Source organism: Cyprinodon tularosa, unplaced genomic scaffold, assembly GCF_016077235.1.
Source record: "Cyprinodon tularosa strain WSP-4 unplaced genomic scaffold, ASM1607723v1 ctg46, whole genome shotgun sequence".
NCBI classification, from domain to species: Eukaryota; Metazoa; Chordata; class Actinopteri; order Cyprinodontiformes; family Cyprinodontidae; genus Cyprinodon; species Cyprinodon tularosa.
Window position 1 is genome coordinate 905,658 of NW_024039185.1, and position 19,155 is coordinate 924,812.

General features: G+C 38.9%; 1 long non-coding RNA gene across 1 annotated transcript; it reads right to left on the bottom strand.

Moving 5' to 3' along the window:
- Nucleotides 1-5,083: 5,083 nt before the first annotated feature.
- LOC119793712 lies at nucleotides 5,084-5,958 on the bottom strand. Its single transcript, XR_005282128.1, has 3 exons — nucleotides 5,642-5,958; nucleotides 5,490-5,556; nucleotides 5,084-5,382 (listed from the first exon to the last, which is right to left on the bottom strand). It is a non-coding gene; the product is annotated as an uncharacterized LOC119793712 (long non-coding RNA).
- Nucleotides 5,959-19,155: the final 13,197 nt, after the last annotated feature.

The following is a 19,155-nucleotide window of genomic DNA, read 5'->3' on the forward strand; positions in this document are numbered from 1 at the left end:
TCCAAGCTTGCTGTTTTGTATGCGATCAATGTGTTGACATTCTTATGAGAGAGGTAATTTAAATGCTCAACTCTCTATTAGAAGTTATCTACTTTTATTTAAAAGTCAGAAGAAGTGAAACCATGGAAATCTTCATGGTCGCTTTCCTCATGGAACAGTTCCTGAACTTTTCTGTGTTGCTCTTTTTCCACTTCTTCTGCTGTAGGAAAACAAGGTTTGATCTGCGATATATGAACCACGCGGAGATCTTCTCCAGTATCCTCCAGAACCACTTCATAATTTACAGGGCCAGTCCTTTTCATGATTCTGTAAGGACCTTTCCATCGTGGAGCAAGTTTGGCCATAAAAGATTGATCAGCCTTTGATAAAGGGTGTGAACGAATCCATACACGGTCTCTTTCTGAGAAGTTTCCATCTCTTCTTCCACGGTCATAGTTGTGTTTCTGTCGCTGCTTAGCTTTTTTCAGATTGACATCAGCAAATTCACGGAGCTCAGCAATCTGTTTTACTGTAGCATAGACAGGTGTGTCAGGGTCACAAAGGGTTGGACTCAGCTCTGCATCCAAAGGCCCTTTCAGAGGTCGTCCAATGTTGAGTTCAGCTGGAGTCACACCAGTAGATTCATGCACTGCAGAGTTTAAAGCAAACCGAAATTCCGGTAGGTATTTATCCCAACTCTTATGTTTGTTACTGACATAGGATGAGAGCATAGCCTTGATGTTGCGATTAACTCTCTCCGTAAGGTTAGTTTGTGGGTGATATGCAGAGGTTTTCTTTGGTGTGAGATTCCATCTTTTACAGGTCTCCTCGAATACAGAAGAAATAAATTGTGGACCTTGATCAGAGAGAATGTATGTTGGCACTCCCCATTGTGTCAAAATCTCTCTGGTCAAGTATTGGGAAATTATTTCTGCAGTAGCTTTACGGAGGGGAAACATTTCAACCCACCGTGAGAAATAATCCACAAAAACAAGTAGATGGACATTACCAGTAGAACTCCGTGGAAAGGGTCCCATAAGGTCCACGCCCAACATCTCCCATGGTGCACTCACCTCTGTCTGTTGCAACTTGCCAGGAGCTTTTCGGGTTTCAGGTTTGTACATTTGACAGACTTGACAGGATCTCACATAGTCCCGAACATCAATGCTCATCCTCGGCCAATACACCAAGGCTTGTAACCGTTTGTAGGTTTTGTATCGTCCAAAATGTCCAGATAAAGGGTCATTATGATTGTGATGAAGTAACTGTTGACGGAGTGATGGTGGAATATAGACTTGGTAAAGAGTTTTGTGTGGTAATTGAACAACTCTGTAAACCTTGTCTTCCAGGATAGTGTACTTTATTGTTGGCGACTCATGTACTGTTCCTTTGTCCATTATTTGTTGGTAAATGTTTTGTGCGAAAGGATCCTGCTGCTGAGCCTTCCAGATGTTCTCATCTGTCACTTGGAGTGGGTGAGAAGTGTCACGTTGCGACCGGAGTACGACAGCACAGGTAACTGGTGAATGGTCAGAGGCATTGATTGGGGCTCGTGACAGAGCATCTGGAACAGTGTTATACTTTCCTTTTCGATATTCCACTGTGAAGGAGAATTCTTGCAGACGAAGAGCCCACCGGATCAGCCGAGTGCTAGGTTTATGAGTTTTAAAAACCCAGATCAGAGGTGAATGGTCAGTCACAACGGTGAAGTGTCGTCCTTCAAGGTAATATCTCCACTTTTCAATGGCCCAAACAACAGCAAGACATTCTTGCTCAGTAGTAGAGTAGTTCCTTTCAGCTTTATTTAGAGTTCGGCAAGCAAAGGCCAGGACTTGCTCGGTGCCTAACCCAGTCTGCTGAGCTAGAACGGCTCCCAAACCCACATCACTAGCATCAGTATAAACAATGAATGGCAGTTTGAAATCTGGATGACCCAGAATGGGTGGAGAGACCAGGTGAGTTTTCAGAGCATCAAATGATTTTTGGCAAGATGGTGTCCAAAGGAATTTGACTCCTTTTCGCTTTAGAGCATTGAGTGGTTCTGTCAAGGCAGAAAAATCAGGCACAAAACGATGATACCAGCCAGCCATTCCCAGAAATCTTTGAAGCTGTTTAATATTCTGGGGTACAGGAAATTCTTGAATGGCTTTAATCTTGTCTGGATCTACCTCAACACCAGATGAGGATACTATGTGTCCCAGAAATTTTATGGAGGAACGGAAAAACTGGCTTTTCTTCATGTTGACTGTAAGGTTGGCTTCACGAAGTTTGTCCAACACGGCTTGTATATCGGCACTGTGCTGATGGTAAGTGGTTGAGTAAATGATGATGTCATCCAAATATACAAAACAAATTTTACCTCTGAGTTCACCCAATACTACTTCCATAAGTCGTTGAAATGTAGCTGGAGCATTTTTCAGGCCAAATGGCATAACCTTAAATTGGAAGAGGCCATATGGACAGACAAATGCAGTTTTTTCACAGCTTTCTGGATCCATGCGGACTTGCCAGTAACCACTGTTCAAGTCTAGTGTAGTGAAAATCACTGCTCCAGAAAGAGACTCCAGGATTTCCTGAATGTTTGGCAATGGATATGCATCTGTATGTGTGACTGCATTTAGTTTTCTGAAGTCGACACAAAAACGTAGTTTGGGGTCATTTTTTTTAGGCACCAAGACAACAGGAGCGGCGTATGGAGATGTGGATGGTTCAATGATGTCATTCTCCAGCATTTCATCTACATGCTCCCTAATCATCTGAAGTTTAGCAGGTGAGACTCGATATGGTTTTTGTTTAATTGGCACATCTTGAGAAAGGTAAATCTTGTGAGTAAGTACATTCGTGCAGCCCAACTCTGTGGTACATACATCAGAATTGTTACGCAGTTGGCATAACAATGACTGTTTCCCAAAGTCATCCAGGTGTGTAGTGTGAACTGCCCTCTGCAACAGTTCATCATTGGTCCCAAGGGCAACCAGAGTAGCAGGAGCCACTGCAGAGAAAAAGGCAAGTTGCTGATGGGGTTCATTTGGCCAACATGCAAACTCTTGAAGAAAGTTGTAATGTTGTTTTCTGTTGAACTTGAACCAATAACGTTTTTCTGACACATCAAACTGCAGTCCAGAGAGGGAGATGAAATCAAGACCAAGGACAGCAGGAAAAGTGAGGTTTTGAGCAGATAGAATAACGCATGGTAAGGTGATTGACTGTTTTTGCAATGTGATAGTGATTTCGCTCCATCCCAGGGGATGCCGTCCTTCACCATCAGCCAAATATAATGGTCCTCTCGTCCAAGGCTTTATCACTCCATTGATTTCATTCCATACTCTCATTCATCAGAGTATAAGAAGAACCTGTGTCCAAGATAGCAGCTCCTTTCCAGGAACTGACGGTGATGGGAACCATCAACTGAGAAGGCAGAGGTTTAGTTGTTGATGTGGCTGGAGAACAGGTTTGGTCCAGAAGTTGAGAGTTTGTGAGGGAACCAAGAGTCGCTGAACTTTGAGCTGATGGGAGTTGGGATGAACTGCTACTTGGCTGAGGGAGGTTTGGAGAAAATGATCGATTGTTACCACCATGGGGGCAAGTTGCTGGAGGATGATTTCCTTTACAACGCCAGCAGAATGGTTGGTGTGGCCGATTGTTATTTCGGTTGTAATTTGGTTGTCTTTGCCTTACTGTGTTTTCATTGTCATGAGGTTTAGGTTCATTTATTTTAGATGGTAAACTTGCTTGTTTCCGGTACTCATACTGTTGCTGATGTTCTCGATCCTTCTCTAGCTGTTGTCCCAGGCGGACAAGTTCATCCACAGTAGTTAGCCTACTACTCCTTAGCTGACTGGCCAGTGTTGGATTTATGTTTTTCAGAAGCAGCTTGACAATTTCTTCCTCTGAAATTTGTGGTTTCCAGCGTCTGCATAGGGATTGGTACATGTACACAAAATCCCTGATGCTTTCATTCTCTCCTTGGACTCTGGTCCTTACACGTTCTGCAAGCTCATCCTCATAATCTTCAGAAAGAAAAGCAGCCTGGAACTGTCTTCGGAAGTCAGTCCAGGTATGCACCTTGTGTCTGGCTACGTCCCACCAATCTCTGGCTGTGCCATGCAACACATTCCGTAGGGTAGCCATGAGTTCCTCATCAGTTAAGGAATGAAGGGCCAAATAATCCTCACAGCGTTCCAGATACTGCAGAGGGTCGGGGGTGTCTTCTAATTTTCCATAAGTTGGAAATAACAATTTAACAGGACTTTTCCCCAGGTCTCGACTTCTATTAAGTAAAAAGGTAGCGCCACCTGGTGCTACTTGGACACCTGTCATCCCAGGCTGAGCAGTAGATTCCCACCGGGGTTTGCTGGTAAGTGATGTTGTTTCTGGTAGGCTATGGTAGATTGTCTGTGCAGTTTGATCCATTTCTGTATTCTGTTGACAGGTTTGAGCTGGTTTGATTCCGGCTCTAATGTCCTCAGTCATAGTCTTTATGGATAGTTGCAAAGACATGAGCTCTCCCTTTAGGCGAGAAACATCATCTTGCAAAGTGGAAATGCTGGTTGTAACCGGGACAAGTAGCTTGCTGAATTCCTTTAGCAGCTCAGTTTGTTGATGCTTCAATCTCCAGCCAAGGGTTGCTTTTGTTTGTGTGAGTAAATACTCAAACTGTGAGTCCATGCGTTCATATTGTTGCTTTGCATTGACTTGAATGATTTGTCTTTGTCTCTGCTTGAACCTGCGGAGGAGGCTGTGGTGATAAAGGAGAACCCAACACCAAATCCAGACCAGTCAACTCCATGTCTAGGAGAGAGTATGCTGTGGAGCGATTAGGAGGCATTATCATTGGAGGGGATGAAGTGTTTGAAGGGGGCTCGATTATATTTTCTTCAGTGCTCATTTTTTATTTTTTTGATATATTTTTATTTCTTTATATATTTTTATTATTATTTTTTTTTTATATATATATATTTTTTTTTTTTATTTGTCTAAGTGCTCAAAATGTCATTCCCTTATTTGTGAAATAAAGATGTCCCATGTTAGGTGCCAATATTTTATGTGACGGTTTTTACAAGGTTAATTATTTTAGTTTTAGTTTTTTTTTTAACAGGGTATTTGTCACTTTTTAGCGGTGCCAGTCAGGTATCCCTCCTGACAAGTAGGATCAATATATATAGATTTTTAAACCAGTCACACAAGGACCATACACTTTTGCGTGTGTAGACCCTTACAAATAAGGAATGAAAACTTTTCACAAAAAGACAACAAAAAATTAGGCTTAACAGTCCTTGTATTTCAAAAAGAAAAATAAATATATAGCCATCAAAAAATAATCACAAAATTCTTCTCCAAAAATAAATGTCCATTATAATCCAACGGATTAGGGCTCCAATATAGATTGCCCCACAGCAAGAGCTGTGAAATAACAAGAGAAAATAAAAAACATAAGTGTCTATACACAACAAAAGTCCTACAATTGCATAAAAAAACAGCACAAACAAACATACATAGAATGGACTTACAGGTCTGATGAGAAAATAATCTTGCTCAGAGGCAGGCGCTGGAACAGGTTTTCTGTTGTTGGTTTCACTAGATGAATATATTTAAAATTTATTTTATTTTTTGTAATGGGGCAAAATTATTAATTTATATTATCAGTAAGTATAGCACTTACGGAGGACCTTTAACTGTGATGTCACCGGCTTCCGGGTAATTGTGATGACACGTCAGCACGGCAGGAGCACAGAATGAAGTTTCTTTGTTTGTTTGGTTTTCTCCTTTTCCTTAATGATCGGTGGGATCCAGAACAGTGGCAAAATACTGAAAGCACGAGGGATTAAACGGCCTCGGACTGACTTTGTTACTGGTCGATAGAACGGAATATGCAGACGTAGTAGCAGCAGCTGTTTCTGTTACGCTGTCTGCTGAGACACTGACATTTTCAAACTGGAGCTAGGAGTCAGATTGAACAGCGGACCAATCAGGTAAGTGCATGTGTTAAATGGGCGTAAAGAAGGTGTGTCTTGAGCTGTGAAGAAGCAGGAGGGTTTATGAATAACGGTGCAGCCAGCTCTGTGCAACAAGCAGGTTGTCACAAGGTAAACCATCTGAATAAACCCAACAGGTTTCCAACCACAGTTAGACAGCAGTAGACATACAGGTGCTGGTCATAAAATTAGAATATCATGAAAAAGTAGATTGATTTCAGTAATTCCATTTAAAAAGTGAAACTTGTATATTATATTCATACATTACATACAAACTCATATATATTTCAGATGTTTATTTTGTTTAATTTTGATGATTACAAATGACAACAAATGAAAATCTCAAATTCATCATATCAGAAAATTAGAATATTACTGAAGACCAATAAAAACAAAGAATTTATAGAAATGTTGGCCAACTGAAAAGTATGAACATGAAAAGTATGAGCATGTACAGCACTCAGTATTTAGTTGGGCCTCCTTTGGCCTGTATTACTGCAGCGATGCGGCGTGGCATGGAGTCGATCAGTCTGTGGCACTGCTCAGGTGTTATGATAGCCCAGGTTGCTCTAATAGTGGCTTTTAGCTCTTCTGAATTGTTGGGTCTGGTGTATTGCATCTTCTTCTTCACAATACCCCATAGATTTTCTATGGGGTTAAGGTCAGGAGAGTTTGCTGGCCAATTAAGAACAGGGATACCATGGTCCTTCAACCAGGTACTGGTAGCTTTGGCACTGTGTGCAGGTGCCAAGTCCTGTTGGAAAATGAAATCTGCATCTCCAAAAAGTTGGTCAGCTGCAGGAAGCATGAAGTGCTCTAAAACTTCCTGGTATGTGGCTGCGTTGACCCTGGACCTCAGAAAACACAATGGACCAACACCAGCAGATGACATGGCACCCCAAACCATCACTGACTGTGGAAACTTTACACTGGACTTCAAGCAACGTGGATGAAGTGCCTCTCTTCTTTTCCTCCAGACTCTGGGACCTTGATTTCCAAAGGAAATGCAAAATTTACTTTCATCAGAGAACATGACTTTGGACCACTCACCAGCAGTCCAGTCCTGTTTCTCTTTAGCCCAGGCAAGACGCTTCTGACGCTGTCTGTGGTTCAAGAGTGGCTTGACACAAGGAATGCGACAGCAGAAACCCATGTCTTTCATACGTCTGTGTGTGGTGGTTCTTGAAGCACTCACTCCAGCTGCAGTCCACTCTTTGTGAATCTCCCCCACATTTTTGAAGGGGTTTTGTTTCACAATCCTCTCCAGGGTGCGGTTATCTCTCTTGCTTGTACACTTTTTTCGACCACATCTTTTCCTTCCCTTCGCCTCTCTATTAATGTGCTTGGACACTGAGCTCTGTGAACAGCCAGCCTCTTTAGCGATGACCTTTTGTGTCTTGCCCTCCTTGTGCAAGGTGTCGATGGTCGTCTTTTGGACAACTGTCAAGTCAGCAGTCTTCCCCATGATTGTGTAGCCTATAGAACTAGACTGAAAGACCATTTAAAGGCTTTTGCAGGTGGTTTGAGTTAATTAGCTGATTAGAGTGTGGCACCAGGGGCCATCAATTTTGAACCTTTTCACAATATTCTAATTTTCTGATATAATGAATTTGAGATTTTCATTTGTTGTCATTTGTAATCATCAAAATTAAACAAAATAAACATCTGAAATATATGAGTTTGTATGTAATGTATGAATATAATATACAAGTTTCACTTTTTAAATGGAATTACTGAAATCAATCTACTTTTTCATGATATTCTAATTTTATGACCAGCACCTGTACATTTGTTTAGATGTTTGCTTTGTGGCTGAACATTATCCGATGGTTTTACTTTGATCCACTAGCCAGTGAAGCTCCACAGTTTTCTCCTTTGTCATTAAAACACATCAGTGAGTGCAAATAGTATAAACGTTGCCCATTCAAACAAGACAGAATCATAAAACTTAGACTTTTATAGCTCTAATGCTCCTCATATGTTCCAAAAATTATTACCATTTTATTCGTAGTTATAACAAGAACTTCAAACTATTTACAGTGCTGTGAAAAAGTCCGTCTTACAGAGTTATCCTGTTTTAACTTTTGGTTTAAACACATTTAAAGACCATCTAAATACAAAAATGCATTTGGGAGGATTTTATTTTTTTTTAAAAAGGGAAAAAAGCAGCAGCTACAATTAACAGTGTGCAATAACTGGTAATTGCTCGTTTCCATCGAAGTGGAGGAATTTTGGTAAACTCTGCTGAATTCGGGGTTACCTGAGCCACAATGGAGGTTTTTATAGCATAAATTAATAAGTGTAAAATTTACGGTTCAATCAGTTCTTACAAATCATTTAAATGAAGAGAGCAGAACATGCTGTAACAACAACCTCCGCTGTTTGATGCAGAACTTTAGAGGTTGTTCTGGCTCTTCTGGGACCTCTTGGATGAGTTGTAATACGCTCTTGGAGTAGTTTTGGTAGACAAACCACTTCCAGGAAGGTTCTCCACTGCTCTGTACTTTATCTAAATGTTATCTGCTTATTTGGAGCAAACATCATAGAAATGCTTTGTAACTATTTCCAGAATAAAACATGTCATGTCAGTGATCTGTTTTTCTATATCTTTTGATCAAGTTATGACGTGTCTTTTTTCCCCCCATCTTTGAGCCTACTTCATGATGTCCAAAGGGCTCTGTTTATCTCTTGCTTCTACAGTTCTGGCAATAATAAGTTATGGTTGTAGCTTATATAACTGAACCAAAGCAGAGTAATTTTATTTGTTTTTAATTTCATATACTCTAATGCAGAGTGGCAGTGGGGGATCAAACTCACAACCTCAGGATTGAAAGCCCTATGTCCTAACCACTCGGCCGCCACTCCACCTATAATCTCAGTTATTCATTGGCTTCCTGTTAAATCAAGAATAGAATTTAAAATCCTCCTTCTCACATATAAAGCCTTAAATGGCCAAGCTCCATCTTATATCAGAGATCTGATTGTTCCTTATGTTCCTAACAGAGCACTTCGCTCTCAATCTGCAGGTTTACTAGTGGTTCCTAGAATTTCTAAAAGTAGAATGGGAGGCAGATCTTTTAGTTATCAGGCTCCTCTCCTGTGGAACCAACTACCAGTTTTAGTCCGTGAGGCAGACACTCTGTCTACTTTTAAGACTAGGCTTAAAACTTTCCTTTTTGATAAAGCTTATAGTTAGGGTGGCTCAGGTTATCCTGAGCTCTCTCTCTATATTTATGCTGCTATAGGCTTAGACTTTTGGAGGACATAGGGACCCCCATTTCATCATTCTGCTTCATTCTCTCTCTGTTCTCCTATTCTGCAGAATCTGTTTGTTCAATCTCTAACCTTCTGCTCTCTCTGCTTTTCCTCAGAGTAGCTTTGCCTCGTCTGTTCCTGTTTGGCTGTGACGTCATCCAGGAAAGAAACATCAGCTGTGCTGCTTCCATCAACACCCTTGTTTGTAGATGTTGGAGATCGGCCTGTCTTCAGGTGTGGTCCTGTTTCTCTGGCCATGGCTGGGTGGATGTGCTCTCTTCATCCTCTGGCATGGGAGCTGCCTTGGAGCTCGTCTGCCTGGCTGTGTGTTTCCTGGACGGGGCCGCCTTTTACAGCTGCTTGTATCTCTGCTTCTGTCTCATTGAACCCCAGTCGGCCTCAGCAGATGGCCGCTCACACTGAGCCTGGTTCTGCTGGAGGTTTCTTCCTGTTAAAAGGGAGTTTTTCCTCTCCGCTGTCGCTACAAGCATGCTTAGTGTGAGGGATTGTATTTGAGTCAATGAGTCAATGCAATCAACTGGTTTTCCTTAGATAGAAAACTTTGTATCAATTTGACTGTATGATCTGGTTGAACTGTAAAGTGCCTTGAGATGACATGTGTTGTGAATTTGGCGCTATATAAATAAACTGAATTGAATTGAATTATTTCATGATTGAACAATAAATCCAATTAACTTTTTATGCAGGGTGAGGTTGACTTGAAACCCATTTTCTGTAAAGACTGAAATAATTTAAAAAACACATTTTGTATTTACTATATGACTTGAGATGTTTTTATTTATTTTAAAGAATATTTTTATGATTGAGATTTGATGACATGAAACATTTAAGTGTGACAGAAATGTAAAAAATAGATACATAAATCAGGATGTTTCTAAAAAAAAAAAAAAAAAAAAAAAAAAACCAACCTGAAATAATTTGGTTTCTCTGAGATAAAACACTTAAATATGTGTAAGCTTGAACACATATTGAACTCATAGCAAAGCAAACAATAAAAGCAGAAAAGTTTAGACTTTTTCACCTCTTGTATGCAAAAAAGTTTAGGTTGTGAAGAGATTAATTGGAGAAGGTTGGAAATAATCCGCAGATCTACATGATGCATCTTCAGTGCCAACTAACAACAGTTTGGGCATCTGTGCTGGTCTGATTGACGGCCTACAGGTGCTGAGAATGTCTGTTGGGGAAGCTGGTCATGTGAGAGCAGCTCGGACAGCTGACACTGTGGAAATGGTTACATTCTATTAGCAGATGAGAATCCTTTTGACATGTTTACAAAGGGCACTTTGTTGCGTGGCAAAGAGACGGGATTATGTTGACTCAGTTCTGGTGTTATTCAGCATACAGCAGCCTTCTGCTTTCACCTGCTCAGAAAACCAAGAGCAAAAACAACTGTCAAGATCACCAGAAAGGACTTCCATTGAGCAGAGGTTAAGTTATAGTCAAACAGTTTCCAAAACAGTTAAAAGTTCAAATGATTCAATACTTTTCCTCCTCTTATCTGATGTCAAATCAGACTAAACCTTTTCTGCTTAGGGTCAGTTGTGATAACCAAATTAAATTATCTTATTTTCCGTAGTTCTTTTGCAGCAATGGATACAACATGTGGGTATGTTTTAAGGCAGCGACTCAAACACATGGCTTCTTTGTGGGACATCATTGACAAATATAAGGAAATCTGCTTTGACTGAAAAGCCACTCAGGGAGAAAGAATCAATTTCCTGCAAATACATTTTAAAATGCCAGAATTTAGTTAGAAAATGCACCCAGACACAAATATGGTATGTTTTGGAGACATGTCCTGTAGTCTAAAGTAACTGCCAGTGTTGGGCAGGTTACTTTGAAAACGTAATTATATATAGTTATTAGTTACTTCTCCCAAAAAGTAACTGAGTTACTATCTGAGTTACTCCACAATAAAAGTAACTATTGCGTTACTTTTTCGTTTCTCGCCCCAGTAACCCTCACCACCCGGCCCCCGCCTTCTCGCCGTGTGTTTCAAAAGCCAAACAAGCAAGAAACAAATACCTACAGGGAGTTTTGCATTTATTGCACCTCAACGTAAATGACATCAGGGGGGAACGCTATCTGATGGGCTTCTAAACCCCGTCAGATAGCGTTCCCCCTGCGTTGAAAGTAACGCGGTTAGTAACCGCGTTACTTTCAACGCTGTTACTCCCATCACTGGTAACTGCAATTTAAATGTTTGGATATAATGGCTTTCATCAAATTTAGCAGAAAACCGGAAAAATTAAAAGCCAGAGAACAGCATCCCAAATGTGGAGCACCGAGGTGGCTGCATCATATTTTGTTGGGTAGTTTTACTGCAGGAGAGAATGTAAGAGAATCGATGGAAAAAGGAGTAAAGAACATTATGTGTAAATTATTAAACATCTCAAAACATCAGCCATATCTTGGGGACAAATGATGATGACTATAAAACCAAGTATTCCACTAGTAGTAACAACATTGGTTAGGAGGGGCAATCAAAAACTCTTGATTCATGTCCCAGAGACAGCTGTCTGCCAGAAGGTCTGCTAAGCTAACAAAGTTTCATCAGATCTGTAAGGTGGATAATTGTAGCAGAGTACCATGAGGAGCTAGGAAAAGAAAACAAAAAAGTTCACACACGTTTAAGTCAGTTTTACTAATAATAAATAAATAAAAACAACCCCCTAAAGGTGTTTCAATAAACTGGAACTAAAGAGAGTTAACTAATCAAAACATCTCCTTCTCATCATTCTGGCAGTTAGAGGTTATTTTGGGAATCCTTACTGACCAACAAGATGAAAGACTGCGAAAGAAAATATGAACGTCTATTTTTATACACTATACATGTCTGCCTTAAACTATATAGGTGATCTATCTACAACAGACACGATAGTCTCAGGTCAGAAAAATCCCAAAAAGCGGCAGGAAAGCTATGCAGAAAAACATGTTTAAATAATGGCCAAGCCACTAACTGAACACACGTTTCTTTAAAAGGTTTTTTAAATTGTCATTATTTTTTTATTCACTAACTGTCTATCAGAACTCCTGGTGTTGGGATCTGGGGAGGTACCACCTTTCTCCAGCAGAGTGCGCCGTGGGTCTCCTGGGCTGGAGCCCTCCAGCACACCTGGAGCTCATCTGCTCATCAGGAGACCTTCCCTACATAAGCAGCTGCCAGACCTTCCTTCAACGCCGCAGTGTTGACCTAGTTTGGTTAGCGAATCTGAGCCTCTGTTACCTGAAAGAATCTTTGTTATCTCAAGAGAGAAACCTGATTCTAATCTGCCTCTGTCTTTGCTCACAGGAAACCTGTCTCAAGTCTGAAGCTCTGGATGACCTTAACCTGCCTGCCAGCCCTCATGAGCCAAACCTGAAGATTCCAATCTGGATTTCTCCTGCTGCTCTCAGAGAAGAGCTGGAAACTCTGATCAAGGTCTGCCATTCAAAGTCAGAAGCTAGACGCTGCTGCTGCTTATGCACTCTGCTGAACCAACAGTCTCTGGACCCAACGGTTCCCTCTCTCACAAGTAAAGCCTGGACTTCTTCAAGGTAGACTCTGAATTATCTAAACACTCAATTAATCATCTGACTGCCTGGCTAATCAAACTGTCCGTCTCTGCAGACATCGGTGAACCCAACCCGGACCAGTACCTGAACCAGTTCATGTCTTTGTGTGAAAACCTTTTTCAATAAACACTGTTAAACTTTTATTCAGCCTCTGTTTGTGTTCTGCATGTGGGTTTAGCTTTAAACCAATCATGACACCTGGGAGGTATTAAATCAAACTTCTCTCAAATCAAACTTTTCACTTAGGAAGCAACACTGATTAGAATCAATTTCAGATGCTATTATGCAAATGGAATAGAGAACAGGTGAAAATTATTGCCAATTAGCAAGACACTTAATAAAGGAGTGAGACCACAAACCATTTCTCAGTATAAAAGCTTTCTGGCTGATGTTTTGGGTACCTTTGAATGTTGGTGGTGATTTCACTCTCTCGTTAGAAGGAGGCAGACTCTACAACCCACACAAGTGGCTCAGGTAGTGCAGTTCATCCAGGATGGCACATCAATATGAGCTGTGGCAAGAAGGTTTGCTGTGTCAGTGAAGTGATCAGATGCTGAAAGAGCTACTAGGACACAGGCCAGTACACCAGGAGATGTGGAGAAGGCTGAACGAGTGCAAGAACAAAGCAGCAGGACTACTACCTCCACCTTTGTCCAATGAAGAACAGGAGAAGAAATGCCAGAGACCTGAAAAATGATCTCCAACAGGCTCCAAATGTGCATGTGTCTGAACAAGCACATGCACACTGACTCCATAAGGATGGTATGAGGGCCTGATGTCCACAGATGGGGGTTGTGCTGACAGCCAAACACCATGCAGGATGCCTTGCATTTCCCAGAGAACACCAGGATTGGCAAATGCAGGATAAAGCTAGACCTCATGTGGCTGGAGTTTTTCAGTAGTTCCTGCAAGATGAAAGCATTGAAGCTATGCACTGGGCCACCCGTTCCCCAGACCTGACTCAGATTGAAAACATCTGGTTCATCATGTCTCGACCCATCCACCAATGTCACATTTCCCCACTGACTGTCCAGGATTTTTTAGATGCTTCCAGGTCTGGAAGGAGATCACCCAGGAGACCATGCACCACCTCATCAGGAGTGTGCCCAGGTATTATAGGGAGGTCATACGTTGAGGCCACACACAATACTGAGCCTCATTTTGACCTGTTTTAAGGACATTACATCAAAGTTTGATCAGCCTATAATGTGTTTTTCCACTTTTATTGTTTGTATAACTTGAACTTAACCAAAGTGGACTCATTGGGAGATGACCAAGGAGGACACCATTGTTGAAAACAAATAAAAAAAAGCCAGAATGGCATTTGTCAAACTACAAATTGATAAACCAAAAAGCTTTTAGGACAATGTCTACTTTGCTTATCTGGCACAAGGTGTCTTGAATCTCTACAGGGTACCATGAATTACCTGGAATATCATGGGATTCCAGGGAGAAACGTGCTGCCCAATGTTAGAAAGCTTGGTCTCAGTCACAGCTCATTGAACTTCAACAGGATAATGACCGAAACACGTAGCTAAAATACTCAAGAATGACTAGACAGAAACAGACCATCTGTAAAAGGCCCCCTTTGAACCTGAGACAACTGGGGCAGTCCGCTCATGAGGAAAGGACCAAAACATCTGCTGTGAGGAGCAGAAGGCTCATTGAAAGTTAGTTTGATTGCATTGATTGGCTCAAACAGTTGTGGAACAAAATATTAAGGAAAATATATTTTTTATTATGTTCCCCTATTTAATTAGTTAATTTTTTTAATCATTCTTTTGAAACGTGGTTGAAAAGCACAGTCTGATTTTCATTTTGTTCTTTTAATAGAATTTTATGTACGATTATGTTTGTCAGATTGTTGGTTTTACTTTAATTAAATGAGGGGTAACAACAATGTCTATCTGATGGCAGTTCTTTTTTGTTCAATGGCATTACATTTCATTTTACTTTGTGCTTTCCTGTCTATGTTTGGAATTAAAATAGAAATCAAAGTCGTAACTTTAATTTGGTGGATATAGCCTTTTTCTTAATTGTTGAACTTATCACTGCTAAGCACTTTAAAAAAGGAAATCGGGTTATTTTCTGTAAGATGAAGTGGGAAAACGCAATACAATAACTAGTCGCATGGTAAGGACAAACTTTGGGCTTCAGGGTATATAGCTTCAAAGGGTAGTAAACAAAAAGTAGTAAAAAATTCTTTTGAAAAATGACTGAATGTTTTTCAAACTTTTCGAAATGTAAACAACTAAAAAATGTGACATTCAGATTCTTTCCACCCATGTAAACCTTGAACACCAAATAGAGTCCAATGCAACCAGCTATCTTTGATAAATTAAATTGAGTGGCAAGAAGTAGATGATGTTGAATAAAACTTTAACAAATCCCCTTTATAGTTTGTCGCAAGCCAGAAAACCATATTTTCTGAAGGTGGAACATTATGTTGTATCATCATGCTGTGGGATATGAAAGCTGGTCGAAGGTAACTGGAACGTGAATAAAGCAGAATACAGTACAGACCCTGAATAAAAAATGTGAGAAGGTGCAGACTACCTGAAACTGAGGGAGAGCTTCATGTGTTTGAATGGCCTAGTCAAAGTAAAAACATACATTTAACTGAGAATTAATGAAATTAATGGATTAATAAGAGTGATGGTCTCAAACTCACTTTCAAATCGCATGTAATATAAAACCAAAATAAAATACACTGAAGTTGGTTTCATTGTAAATAAATTGATTTAAAAAATCATAATTTAACATACTTCCCACCATTTTGAAAGTTTTACAGTTTATAAGCTTCTTTATATTGTTTTTATTATTAAGTTTACATTCTTAGCTGTGAGGAAAAAGCATTCGATCTTCTTCACAGTGATTGACCTAGACTTAAAGAGTAGATCGTTGTCAAGTAGAGTTATGCAACTCCTTTCTAGTTTTTATATTAGATTTTAAGGCTTCCCTTGTAATATTTCAACAAGTCTGTTTTTTAGAATTTAAAACTACGTTTATTTCATTTTCTTGCAACATAGTTGGTAAAAGGATATATAATAAGCTTCAATCAAAAAAAGAATCACTCAATTAATCACCTTTATTTATAAAGCAGCTTATTAACATAAAGTGGCCAGAGGTAGCATATGTTCATACATTTAAGAGAGAACAAAAAAGAACTAAAAAAACAAACAAGACTGAAACATTTAGAATAAAACAAATAACGGAAAAAGAAAAGAGCAGTTTAAAACAGTAAATATATAATAATGTATAAAACAGAAGATAATCACAGCCATGAATTAAAGCTTTCTATTCTAACATCTCTTTTCTTTCTGCACTTTGTTTGGCCTCTAAGGCAAACCGAACTGATTTAATCCAACATCATCTTGCAGTCAAAGCTACAGCAGTAAACAGTCCTTACATCAAAGCAACAGAGTAAGAATGCATTTAGCGTAACACGTGATTATGTGCAGGAAGGTCGCTGATAGGTAGTTCACTGATGGGGCCCTTGGAAGATAAATGCAGGATGCCCGGACACTTTGGGAAAGAGATCGGACTTCAGAGAGTTTTGGTCAGCTAGAATTACAAACTAGCTTTAGACAAATTTAGAGTGGTAACACTGAAATACACCAGACACATGTTTGGCATAACGTCATATCTAAATACACATGTAATATAATATAAATCCTCACTGTGCAGTTTCTGACTTCAGGAGCAACTAACCATAACTGGGTCAAGCATTATGTAAGCTGAATATATGTTAACCTCAGGCGCTGATGTGAGTACTCACAGGAGTTTGAGTGCAGATAACTGTATATGGTATATACAAAACGGATAGAAGAGGGACGGCCACTCTCTCCTGTCTAGAAATAGCAAACGCTCAAAGAGAAAACCTACTACTACTAGTGTTTCCCCATTTTTGTTTGATCACTGTATCTTTGCAGAAGTTTTCTAGCTTATTTATTAAGACGTCATTCCTGTATAGGAATTAATTACACACATTACTTAAATCAAACAGCTCACTTTGCAAAAGTCCCAGGATTTAAATTTGAAGCAGTGTCCTTTGGTCTTTTAGTGGTTGCTCCTGGTATTGCAAATAGTTTATTTTTAACAAGACAGACATTAGGAGTGTGTTTCTTCCTATAGTCTATGTATTTAATAATGACAATAATAGACAGACAGACAGAATATATACATATATATATGTGTGTTTGGGGGGGGGGGTGGTGGGTTTACATTTGTGCTTAAAAATGTATTTAAAGAAAATGATAAATTCTCACGGTCATTCAAATAACACAAAACTGAAAATAATAATAATTTAGTCAAATAAGATATTGATTTTGAATTTTATAATAATAAAAAAGCAAATCTTCCCAGAGAGTAACTATAACTGAAAGTACCTTTCTCTTGAATAGTGAACCAACACACCTGTCCACAGGTGCAGAAGTGTGACTGAACATTACAGAAAATACCTGATTTCAGTGATTCCCTCAAAGTTTTGATCAACAAAATTTTTGTCAATTGGCTCCATCAGGCATTTTTACTTCTTTTATTTATTAATAGATACTTATGTATGAATATACATATAATAATATAACGATGTCATGATATCCATGTTTTATCATTTTTATGTATTGTTACTGTTGTCAATTTATTCCAAGGGCAGCTGATTACTATGGAACGGCATGTATGTGTATGTATACAAAAAAAAAATTTATATATATATATATATGTGTGTGTGTGTGTGTGGAGGGAGAGAAAGACTCACAAAATGGTGTGAAGACGTACGCATGCATTAAGACAGAAAGATTTGTCTAACTTAAGATTCTAACTATTATATTTTACATAATTTTTGCATCCTTTTACATAATTCACTCAATTATAGGGTGTTCGTTTACCACTAAGATCCCCCCTGGGTGTGCTACAGCTGGTAATTATCATCTATGTCTCAAAATAGTTCAGTTTTATTATGTGTGGCACACATATATTTATATATATTGGGCAGAGTGATTATCTTTTAAAAGCAAATGACAAAGCTGAGTTGAAAAGATTTAATTAACAAAATATTTTAGTATCTTTCCCTTTCACCAGGAAATATTTATTACCTCTCTTTTTACTGGAGAAGAATTTATTTGAATTCAAACTACAGTGATAAACAGTAAACAATTAATACATTTTAGGAATGGAAAAACGTTCTTAATGGGGCTTTTCAATTATTCTATCAATTACCAGCATGAATTAATTTTTTACACATCTAAAGGAAAATAGGCATGCAGTAGTTATGGCAGATCCCCTTTACCACAATAATTATTTTTCAACTCATAAAAGAGAGCCAAGTGGTGTCAGGTTCATTATGATCATTATGATCCTAAACTTAAACTGGAAGCCTAGACAAAGCACTTCCAGTCCATCCACTGGAAGTGTGCCCACCACCTCCTCCTTTTACCTTCCAAAGGGCGTAGGTTTGATTTCAACTTTGGAAGGGACACTATTGGTCTGATGTCATTGGTCCCATGCAAATATATGCATGCTTGTTTTTTTATGCTTGATGGGAAAATCATGGTGTATTTTGTTTAAAGAGAAACACAGCATTACTTACTACATTTATACAAATTTTATAAACACTACACACACTAGATGCTGTTTATCAATGACTGAAGCTTAACTGGCTCTGATGGAAGAGGAAATATGACTTTTTTCCACTTTGAAAAGGTTTGAATTCGAAATTACAAGCAACTAAGGCAGAAAGTAAATATGTGCCTATTTAACAGAATATAGTCTGAATATGTCTGTTATATGTGGATTTATACTTTTTTTTATTTTAAAGCTATAAAATTGTGCAGATGTAAAGAGAGGTAAAACCCACTCTTTTAAATGTTCTCTTTGTATCATGAAACAAAGTGAAATAATAGATTCAAGGGACGCCAAATAAATGGATTGCATTTACATGTGAACTGGAACTAGAAGAGGAACTGACACCGAGGAAATTTAATATATTAACCTCACTCTACAAGTTGTACATCTAGGATGTAGTTACTCTGTTTAACCGATTTCATGTTTTTTATTTAGGCCTGAAACAATTCTTCGGATTAATCAATTATTGAAATAATGTCAACAAATATAGTAATCAATTAATCGTTAATTGGATTATAGAGACTCTAAAACATGTATTTAGCTCACAGAGCAACCCACTTAGAGCAGGAATTATACCAAAATTGTAAAAAAAAAAAATAATAATAATAATAATTTTGTATTCTAGATAAAACATGTTTTCGTCTGTCAATACTCTCCATCCAGAATTCCTCTACTGCTGCAACTACGCTGTATTGTAAATTAAAAACATTTATTCACATGTAATTGTTGGTAGGGACAAGTAGGTCGG